Here is a 9,730-nt window from a genome sequence, read left to right on the forward strand (position 1 = left end):
CGTGACTTGATTTTCTCATCATCGTGTGAACGTGTGAAGTAAAATCTCAGGATCTAACGACCGCGGCAAGCCGGATACGTATATAACCGTTACCTAAGACGAGGCAACGGGGTTTCTGCCTATACTTGAAATGATTCTATCTCCTCCCGTTTACTCCTGAGGCGATTCACCGAATAACGTTATAGACGTTATAGACGTTTAGCATAGAGCAAGATGGTACTATGGGACTGTAATGTTAATCAATTTCTGTTTTTTTTTCCGCGTCACGTTGAACATGCTACGCTATGACACGTGTCATTACATATACGTATTGTATAATACACACGTACGTCTACACGCAATTACACGCACACGACACAAGCGACGTGAGTGTATGGTTGTTATGTGTATGCATGTACGCGATAAGTAAGTATCTCTATGTGATGGGCGTTCGCCACGTTCATGTCAATAAAATTTCATATTGTAACAAGCCATTAGAATTGCCGCCACGACGAACAGAACAACCTATTCCAACAGTTTTACCTATTCCATAAAACAATTTAGGCACGTGAATACAGAGGTTAACCAAATCGTAAACTCCCCAACGGCACGTCACATTGTCAACGCGGGCAACCACGGGGAACACGCGTGACGGCGTTCCGGTGCCATAGGATCAGCGCGGACCCTCGAGCAACCTAACCAAGCCGCGTTTCTCGCGGGTGAGCGATAAATAGCGACAAGAGGGTTAGAAAAGCTCGCGGTGGAGCGCGACCATTTTACCGACTCGACGGCGTCCTCGCGCCGATTTCTCGACGGCCACGACCACCACGACGACGACGACGACGACGACGACGACCACCGACACCACCACCACTACAACGGCGGCGACAATGACGCCGAGACAATGCGGTCGCACGCGCGACTGTCACTGACACAACGACCAACAACGACGATCTACCGCGCGCGCGGCATGTCAACTCTCGCGCGGAAATCGCGGGATCTCAGAGCCGTGCCGTGTCTCGCCGTACCTCGCCGACGTGCCGTGAGCGTGCGCGATCTCGAAAACAACGGTCCGCTATCTTTTCGGTCGGCCAAAACACTCGTTTTGCGACGATACGTGCGTACCATTTCCCTCCTACACAAACTGACGCACGCGCGTGCAAGGGAAGACAGAATCACGCCGCTCGAGGGAAACCTAACCTGAAATCGCCGTGAGCGGCGTGAGCTGAAGTCGTGCGCCCGGCGCGCCACAGTGACGAGACTAGCGGACCAGCCCCGGGTGCTTATTAGCGGATAAGCCCCAAACATAAGTTTCAGGTTTGATCGCCCACGAAATATTAGACATTAACGATAATGAAAAAACTACACTGGATTCGTGTTCAGCATGCATTACTCTTTATAATCACGTACCTCGAGATTTGGAGAGCAAATATTATTGCAGATATTACAATATTTCCACGCGCAGAAAATTTCACTTTCACCTTCCGAAAACACGTTTGCCCTCGTAAAAATCATAACACGGCAGGTAACCTGCCGAAACTCCGTTGGTCACATGGGTACCATAAGCAGCGTTTACAATGTTAATAGCGAGTTTGCACAATATACAGGTTCCGAGATATTTGATTTGGCGGATTTACCCCGTTAGCGGTCTAGCCCCGGTCTCCCCTACGTAATTCCACGGAAATTACAAATAAAATAAATTATTTTTCATTTTGAATCCTTTTCTATTAAAGATTTGTTTAATTTTGCAAAAAAGTTCTTTACTAATCGATATTATTTAATATTGTTTATCTATTTATCTTTATATTAATATTTATTTATACATAATGTTCCAAAATTGCAGTATGATATTTTGGATGCTTTGCGATGAATTTGAATCTCAATTTTAGTAATTTGTTAGTGAAAGAAAAATTTTTTATAGAAAAATAAAATATTAATGTGGAAGTAAATGTAAATATCTGACATTAAATATTTTCGTTATTAAGTATACCCGGAAAAAGATTTTTTATATACTATAATTATATAGAAAATATGTCCATATATATTGTCTTGTATAATCTCTGTTTGTATGTACAAGAAAAATAATAAGAATTAAAAAATAATTTAAAAAATAATTTTCGCATTGTGTTTTTTACAAAAAGTTAAGTTTGCCGAAAAGAGAAAAAAAAAATATAATTATATATAAATGTGATAATCGTATATATATAAAATGTAATTATATATAATTATATATACAAAATATTATATAATCTAATCGCAATTTTACTTTTCACGCCAGGGCTTACGTTCCTCCCTAGGGAAAAAAATTGATACTTTCCATCCGGCATAGCGGGCGGAAAGTATCAATTTTCTTCCCTAGGGAGGAAAATGGTTACTTTCCGCCCGCTATGCCGCCTTGGCGTAAAATTGGCCACTTTCGCCCCTCTCTACAGGCATGGAAAGTCGAACTTTCCGTGGAGGTGTTGTGAAAAAATATGCGCACAGATTACTCGCGCCGACAGCCTTGGATATCGTCGAGATTACTTACCAGAAGGATCGGCTGATTCGAGCGATCGTCCGTCGGATGAACGACGATTCGCGAAAACAGATTCGCGTTTATGCGTTGCGCGGCGACTTCCGGCTGCTCCCGGCTCCCGGCAGTCCCGGTCCCGATCCGTTCCGTTACACTTTCGTACTCGCGGAGGGCGCGTAACCATTCGGTCGCGTTCGGTCGCGTTCGGCGGCCGCCGACTGGCCCGGAACGGCACGACCGCGCGCCATTTTTTAAAACTGTGTGATAAGCGACCTGTCGTTAGACGAAGCGCGATGTGGTTTTACGTAACATTGCTACGTTGTTGTAAATAATAAATAGATTGTACGTTGCATATATTACGCGGCTTGCGTACATTTATCCCCTCCCCCCTCACCGACCGTCCAATAAGCTTATGCTTGTCAATTAATCTTTTGCACTCGAAACTTTTTTTGTTAAAAAGTTGATGAGATTTTTTAAAACTAACATAAAAATAAATTATACATATATTAACGATATACATATGATATAACTATTTTATTTCAATATTTCATGTATTTTTACATTATACAAGACCTAATATATTGAACCCGTAATATTTTTCCCATCATTAACAAAATTAATTTATCGAAAAGATTTATATATTAGGGAGAACTAATAAAGAGAAATAATTTATCGAAAATTCTTCGGAGATTTTTTCAGCATATACATATATTACAACACAATTATTGCTTACAAAAATCTTTTAAATAACTTTTCGTCTTTATTATTATTTTCTTTGCAATCGAAGAATTTATTTCCGACCTGTATAAATCTGCATTTTTTTAAAACGTATTCTGAACGGTTTCGAAATCTATGAGAAATCGCATTCATAATATATACAGATACTATATTGATGAGTATAATCGTTGTAATAATATAATAAACACAACCGTCACAATATAAAACATAATATATAATTAAAATTGACAATATTATTTTGTTAGTTAGAACAAGTGTATGTGCAATAGCTATGTTTCAGTAATGATTTCTCATGCAATAATTCCAATGGTCTCTAAGCATAGATAACTAGGTGCTAAGTGCGTTAGCATTAGTCTATTCTCTCTTTACTAAAAATGTTCCGGCAGGTAATTGGAATAGAAATTGCTTCAATATGAATCTGGCACAAATAAGTAGCAGCTTAATATTGATTACCACGATAGCTATCATTACCGGTGAGAAGCTAAATAATTCTAGCATTCCAAAACAATTCCAATTACCGTTTGATATGGTCCCGGTGCACTATGATATAGAACTACATCTAAGTCTCGAAAAATATGATTCCAATATGGCACACCCGTGAAATATAGAACAACAATATGGCAGTTTTCATCTTTACGGTGAATCCAGTATATCCATCAATATCTCATATTCTACGCAAAATATAAAACTCCATACATCAAACCTGGTTAAGCATTTGGGAAAAATTATATTGATTGACAACAATGGTACAGTTTATATACCTGCGAAATTTACATCTAATTTTAAAAGAGAATATGTAGACCTTTATTTCGACGCTTTGCTATATCCTGGGCGTTACACTTTGAAATTCAAATTTCACAGTTGCATTACTGATAATAAAGCAGAAACCTTGGTCAGAAGTTCCTACATAAACAAAGAAGAGAACACGATGTACGTAAATGTTGATATATTATACATATTTGTACAAAAATCTATGATGTAAACATTCTATATTGTTCTTCAGAACCCATTTTCGTGACATATTGTAAGACTTATCCTAACAGTAAGACCCTGTAAGCAATATAATTAAAACATTTAATTAATTATATCTTTATGCTAGAGAGCTGTACAATCCTACTTGAATTGTCGATGAAATTATTTAAATCTACAATAATTAAAATTTTTTATTACATCATATATTATTTAAGGTAATTATAAAAATTATTATATTGTTCTAGATGGTTGGTAGCACCATATATTGAAATGGAAGGAGCTCGACGATTGTTTCCCTGTTGGGATGATCCGTACTTAAAGACTACGTTTAACATTTCCATAAAGCATCATCATAATTTTACGGCTATATCGAACATGCCGATACTAGATTATTATATAGATGACGATGGTTTAATGATGACACACTTTCATACTACTCCTCCAATATCCATTTATCAAGTCTCGATTATTTTGACTAATTTCCCTCATATTCGCATTAACGAAAACATCACTTTATGGTGCAAAACGTGCTCAAGAATGCAGTTAATAACATACGCTAAACGAGTTATAGAGAATATCACGTTGCATTTGGAATCTGAATTTAATGGAACAAAGATTCCAAAAATGGATCATTTTGCAATTCCAAATTTTCCACACAACGGCATGTCGAAATGGGGACTTGTCTTTCACAGGTAACACATAATTTCAGATATTAGACGACGTATGTACAGTAAATTATAACAATATATATTCTAAATAAAGGCAGATTTTACAAATAAGAGCATTTATGTAATAATAATTATCAGGGAAGCAGATCTTATCTATGATGAGGATGAATTAGATCCGATTATGCGCAAAATAGAAATCGCACGTTCTATAGCACTAAAAATAGCATATCAATGGTTTGTTTAGCTATTCAGCCCAACTTTGTGGTCTCATTTTTGGTTACACGACGGTCTTGCTATATTATTCGGAGAAAAAGCTGTCGTTAAGGTAATTTTATATTTCCAAAAACACAAAAATGTCATAGATTTATTTAAAAATTCTTTAAGTTGTTTTTATTCCGTAAGCCCAGAATACCGATAAATTTTGTTTCATATACTTTTAGAAAATTTATAGTATAAGAAAAAGAGCTAATAATTTTATGTACGTTAAACGCAGGATAATATCAAGATTCTGGAAGAAGACTTTGTTACCTATATCTTTGACAATATCTAATCTTCTAATTGTGTAGCATTTTATTATAATAATTATGTTTACTTGTAATATGAGTTATAAAAAACAAAAAAGAAACATTTATGACAATATGAGCGTAGCAACATTTAACTAGAATGTAAACATATCCAATGCAATATTTATGTAATTGTCGTCCATAAGATCAGAGAATAGATTATGTTTTATACTCTTCGAAAATCCGTAGTAAAAAACAAAATTCAAACAGACACTGTATGAGCGTGAGATAATACATAAACATCAAAATAACCTCTTACAAATAATATTAGCAAATATTTAATATCTTGCAGTCATATCGCTTTTTTATAATTCTATATGAATTATAAACTGTTTTATTAAAATAACAAAACTTAGATTGCAATAATGAGCATAGCAGCATTAAACCACGATAAAAGTATGTAATCCAGTCTTTATGTAATTACAAAATTTGTTTTTAGGTTTTTAATAATTCTCAGATAATGGACTTATTCATAGTTCAGAGTCAGTACAAATCTCTTCAGTTGGATTCTCATTTTGATACAAATCCTCCACAAATTCATAATCTGTCGAAGATTGATTCAACTTTTAGTTCTCCCCGTTACATGAAAGGTAAGAATTCATTAATATTTACATATTTGGCTACAGCCTCTATTTCTAAAAAAATTACAAAAATGCATATATTATTAAAAATTAATGTAAGAAGGACATTCAGATTAAATAAATTCAATTGCAATTTACTCATTTATGATTATAGTAATCATTGTTTTGCGAATGCTCCAAAATGAAATTACTGATAAGGTGTTTCAAGAAAGTGTCCGCACATGTCTGCACAATAAGTGAGTAATACAAACAAATACAGACATATATACAGTAAGTACAGTATTTGTCATATTTCCATAAAATCTATGTACTGCTTTTTTGCATTACTTGGTGTATATACCTATATTTAAATATAGGTACCTATTTATATATAAATAGGTTTATATTTAAATATTTGTCTTTCGTGCTTATTTCTCTTCTTCTTTACCTACATACTTTTTATGTTAACTATATCTTCCTTTTTACTTTTTATCAGCCCATTTATTAAATTCTTTATATCTTTATTTTTTTCATAATTTCCTATCTATTCCATCATTTTTCACATATATAACTGCATTCCATTCTTTACTGTCAATAACAATAAATTTTTAATTCTATCATGTCTAGCTCACTGACTCTCAAAGAACTTTGGTCTACACAAGAACGTTTAGCTAATCATTCATTAGGGTCTAAATATTACATGGAGAGTAATTTTTTTAATTGGATAATATACAAACATATTATCCTGTTATAAACTGAACACAAGAGGACTCTTTTAAAGGAGGGTTGACGCAATTCAATGCATCGAGTCATAGTTACGGTGAATGGTGGATACCCATAAGTCTAATGACAAAGTTCTCCATAAAAGATGCCGATAAAATATGGCTAACACTGCTAACAGTGCTTAATCCGTCTTCGTATAAGAAACATACTGCAACAGATGGTTGGATAATGGTCGACATTCAGCAAGCTGGTGAATATTAAATTATAAAGAAGTTATTATATCGGCATCGAAAAATATCACAATCCTTGTGATCATTTTCCGAAACCGAATACTTTTTATTATAATCGTATGTCTCTTATATAAATGTCCAACAAATACCCCAAATATATGTGAATATTGTAGTACACTAACTACAATATTATTTACATATATCTAACTACGCGAATATAATTATCAGTTAAATTTCTTCTGTTATACACCAGGATATTATCGCGTCTATTATGAATTGGAAAACTTGCGCAAAATTTCGCAGTACCTAAATTCTGGAGAATATAAAAATATAAGTGTTATTAATCGTGCTAAAGTGATTGATGACGCGTTTCATTTCTTACTTACACGTCAGATTAATGAATCTGTATTCTGGAGACTAGCAAAATACTTAGCGCGAGAGACAGATTACGTAGCATGGTATCCTATGCTCAAAGTGTTTGAATATATATCGAGTGTGCTTCCACTGGCAAAAGAGAAAATTAATTTTATACATGTTAAGGTAACGAGCAACAGATATAAATATCAGATATAAATTAATAAATACATTAATTAATTAAGCACACATAATAATTAATTAATACAGAGAATGTTTGATATTTACTTATATATATCGACAATTGTTAGGTAATTTTCAAATGTGATATATACGATTAAAGAGATTCTATTACAATTCTTCATAATTTAATTACAAGAGAAAATATCAGTTTCGAATCAAACTATTATCCCGACATTATGATTTAAACGTTATACATTATTTGTACAGCATTAAACCTAGAATTATTTTTCCGATACTAAGCGTAGAAAAGTTGTGCTGAAAGAAGTTTAAGACGATACCAGTCTAAACATTAAAAAATTCACATAATTTTAGGAAACAATGAGAGAAATATTAATTAAGCCTCTGGAGATACTAGGAGTTGACGATCGTCCAATGGAAAACGACTTCACTAAATGTTTAAGACAGGAGATCGCAAAATGAGCGTGTATAGTCGAATTGTCTGAGTGCCTACAAAAGGCTAAATTTAAGTTATAACAACATTTAGTACATCCTGAATCAAACAAGTATTATAATTTTTCTGTATAAATAAAGTTTCTTAAAAATTATTATTTTTTACGCACGATAACAATACGCCATTCTTATAAATGCTCTTATTATTCTTTTAAAACCGTAGAATTTTACCAGAGTGGAAGAAATGGACATACTATAGAGGTTTTTTGGCTGCGGATTCGAACACATTACGTCTTGCAGAATTATCGTCAGACATTGGTGGCAAAAAATATTGGGAATTTCTTCCTTGTTCTCAAGATGACTATATTATGCGTCTAATATTTTACTTTCTTTACTATAATAATTTTGTGGAATCAAGACAAAATGCAACCATCAACATCAGGATTAATATTTTCCATTTTATTATTGCAAATCATGCTAAGAACGAAGTCGATCTTGAAAAAATATTATCATTCTTTAATTACATCAAACCATCGTAATAATAATTTTTCCATAAATATTCTATCTATAATTGTGGCAAATTATGATATGTACTAATTGTAAATATGTTTTGGTTTTAGAGAAATTAGTACCACTGCAGCATTAATCAATATCATTAATCACATATAATGCAACGTTGCTTGATATGGTAAGTTGTATATATCAAAATATTATACGTACTTATCATTAAATTCTATTAAGCATATTTATAACATACATATATAACTACTATAAATACCATAAAATGTATATATGTGTCATGTACACACAAACACTAATATATGTAGAATGCATATATGTATATTTACACATATGCATTCTACATGTACCTATTCTGATATATTAGTAATTATTTAGATTAACGTACTCTCCTCCAATGACTTTAACCTTGACATATGTTGTCAAGGGTATCACTCTGAATAACGTATGACAAGTTTTAGTCGTCGCTTATTGTTTGTTAAAAAGTTCTTAACAAATGTAACTAAAGAATATAACAGTTTGTCGCAATACTAAGGAAAGTAATTTGTTGATTTGTGTGTATAGACAGACACATATTTAGTCGGGGGAGGAGTGGAGGAGGACGGGTCGTGATGGACCTTGGTTAGCGTGAAAAGTTGAAAACCCGAACCGTACAATGCTAGCCAGAGAACCACTCCATGGCTAAAACCTTTTGTACGTTGCTTAGAGTGATACATATATGTCAAAGTTAAAGTTATTGGAGAGGGAAACGTTAATCTAAATAATTATCCTAGTATTAATTCTAATCGTTCAAAAGTAGGACATTATTGCATGCTAATTTTGTTCAACTAAACATTATGTTACATTATAAGATAAAATGCTAAGGCAAGAATAAATTATAATATTTAATGGTAGTATACCTGTGACAAATTAGATGTTGTGAATGACCCATTTTTCCTCTTTTTTCCATTTGGGTAGGGAAGAAACTGTCACGTAGAATTCAGTAAACTGTGATTGCTGAAAGAAATCTGGGACTCATAATATGCGCTATTCTAACTACAAAAATAAACTACAAAAATAAATTACAAATAACAAAAAATATAATTGTAGCGCGACTAATTCTTTATCTTAAGTTTAAGTGTCTCTTTTTATTATATTTACACAGTTGGAAAATTTGTGTGCTTTTGTAAAAAAATCTGCTGGTTAAAGTTTTTGTGTTAAATATTCAACATATTCATGTGTAAATTTAACACATGTCTGCTATATTAACTAAACTTAACAAATATAGAATGTAAAATTA

This window comes from Temnothorax nylanderi, unplaced genomic scaffold, assembly GCF_030848795.1.
Source record: "Temnothorax nylanderi isolate EJ_2023f unplaced genomic scaffold, tnyl_v1.0 TNYL_tig0363_pilon, whole genome shotgun sequence".
Lineage (NCBI taxonomy): Eukaryota > Metazoa > Arthropoda > Insecta > Hymenoptera > Formicidae > Temnothorax > Temnothorax nylanderi.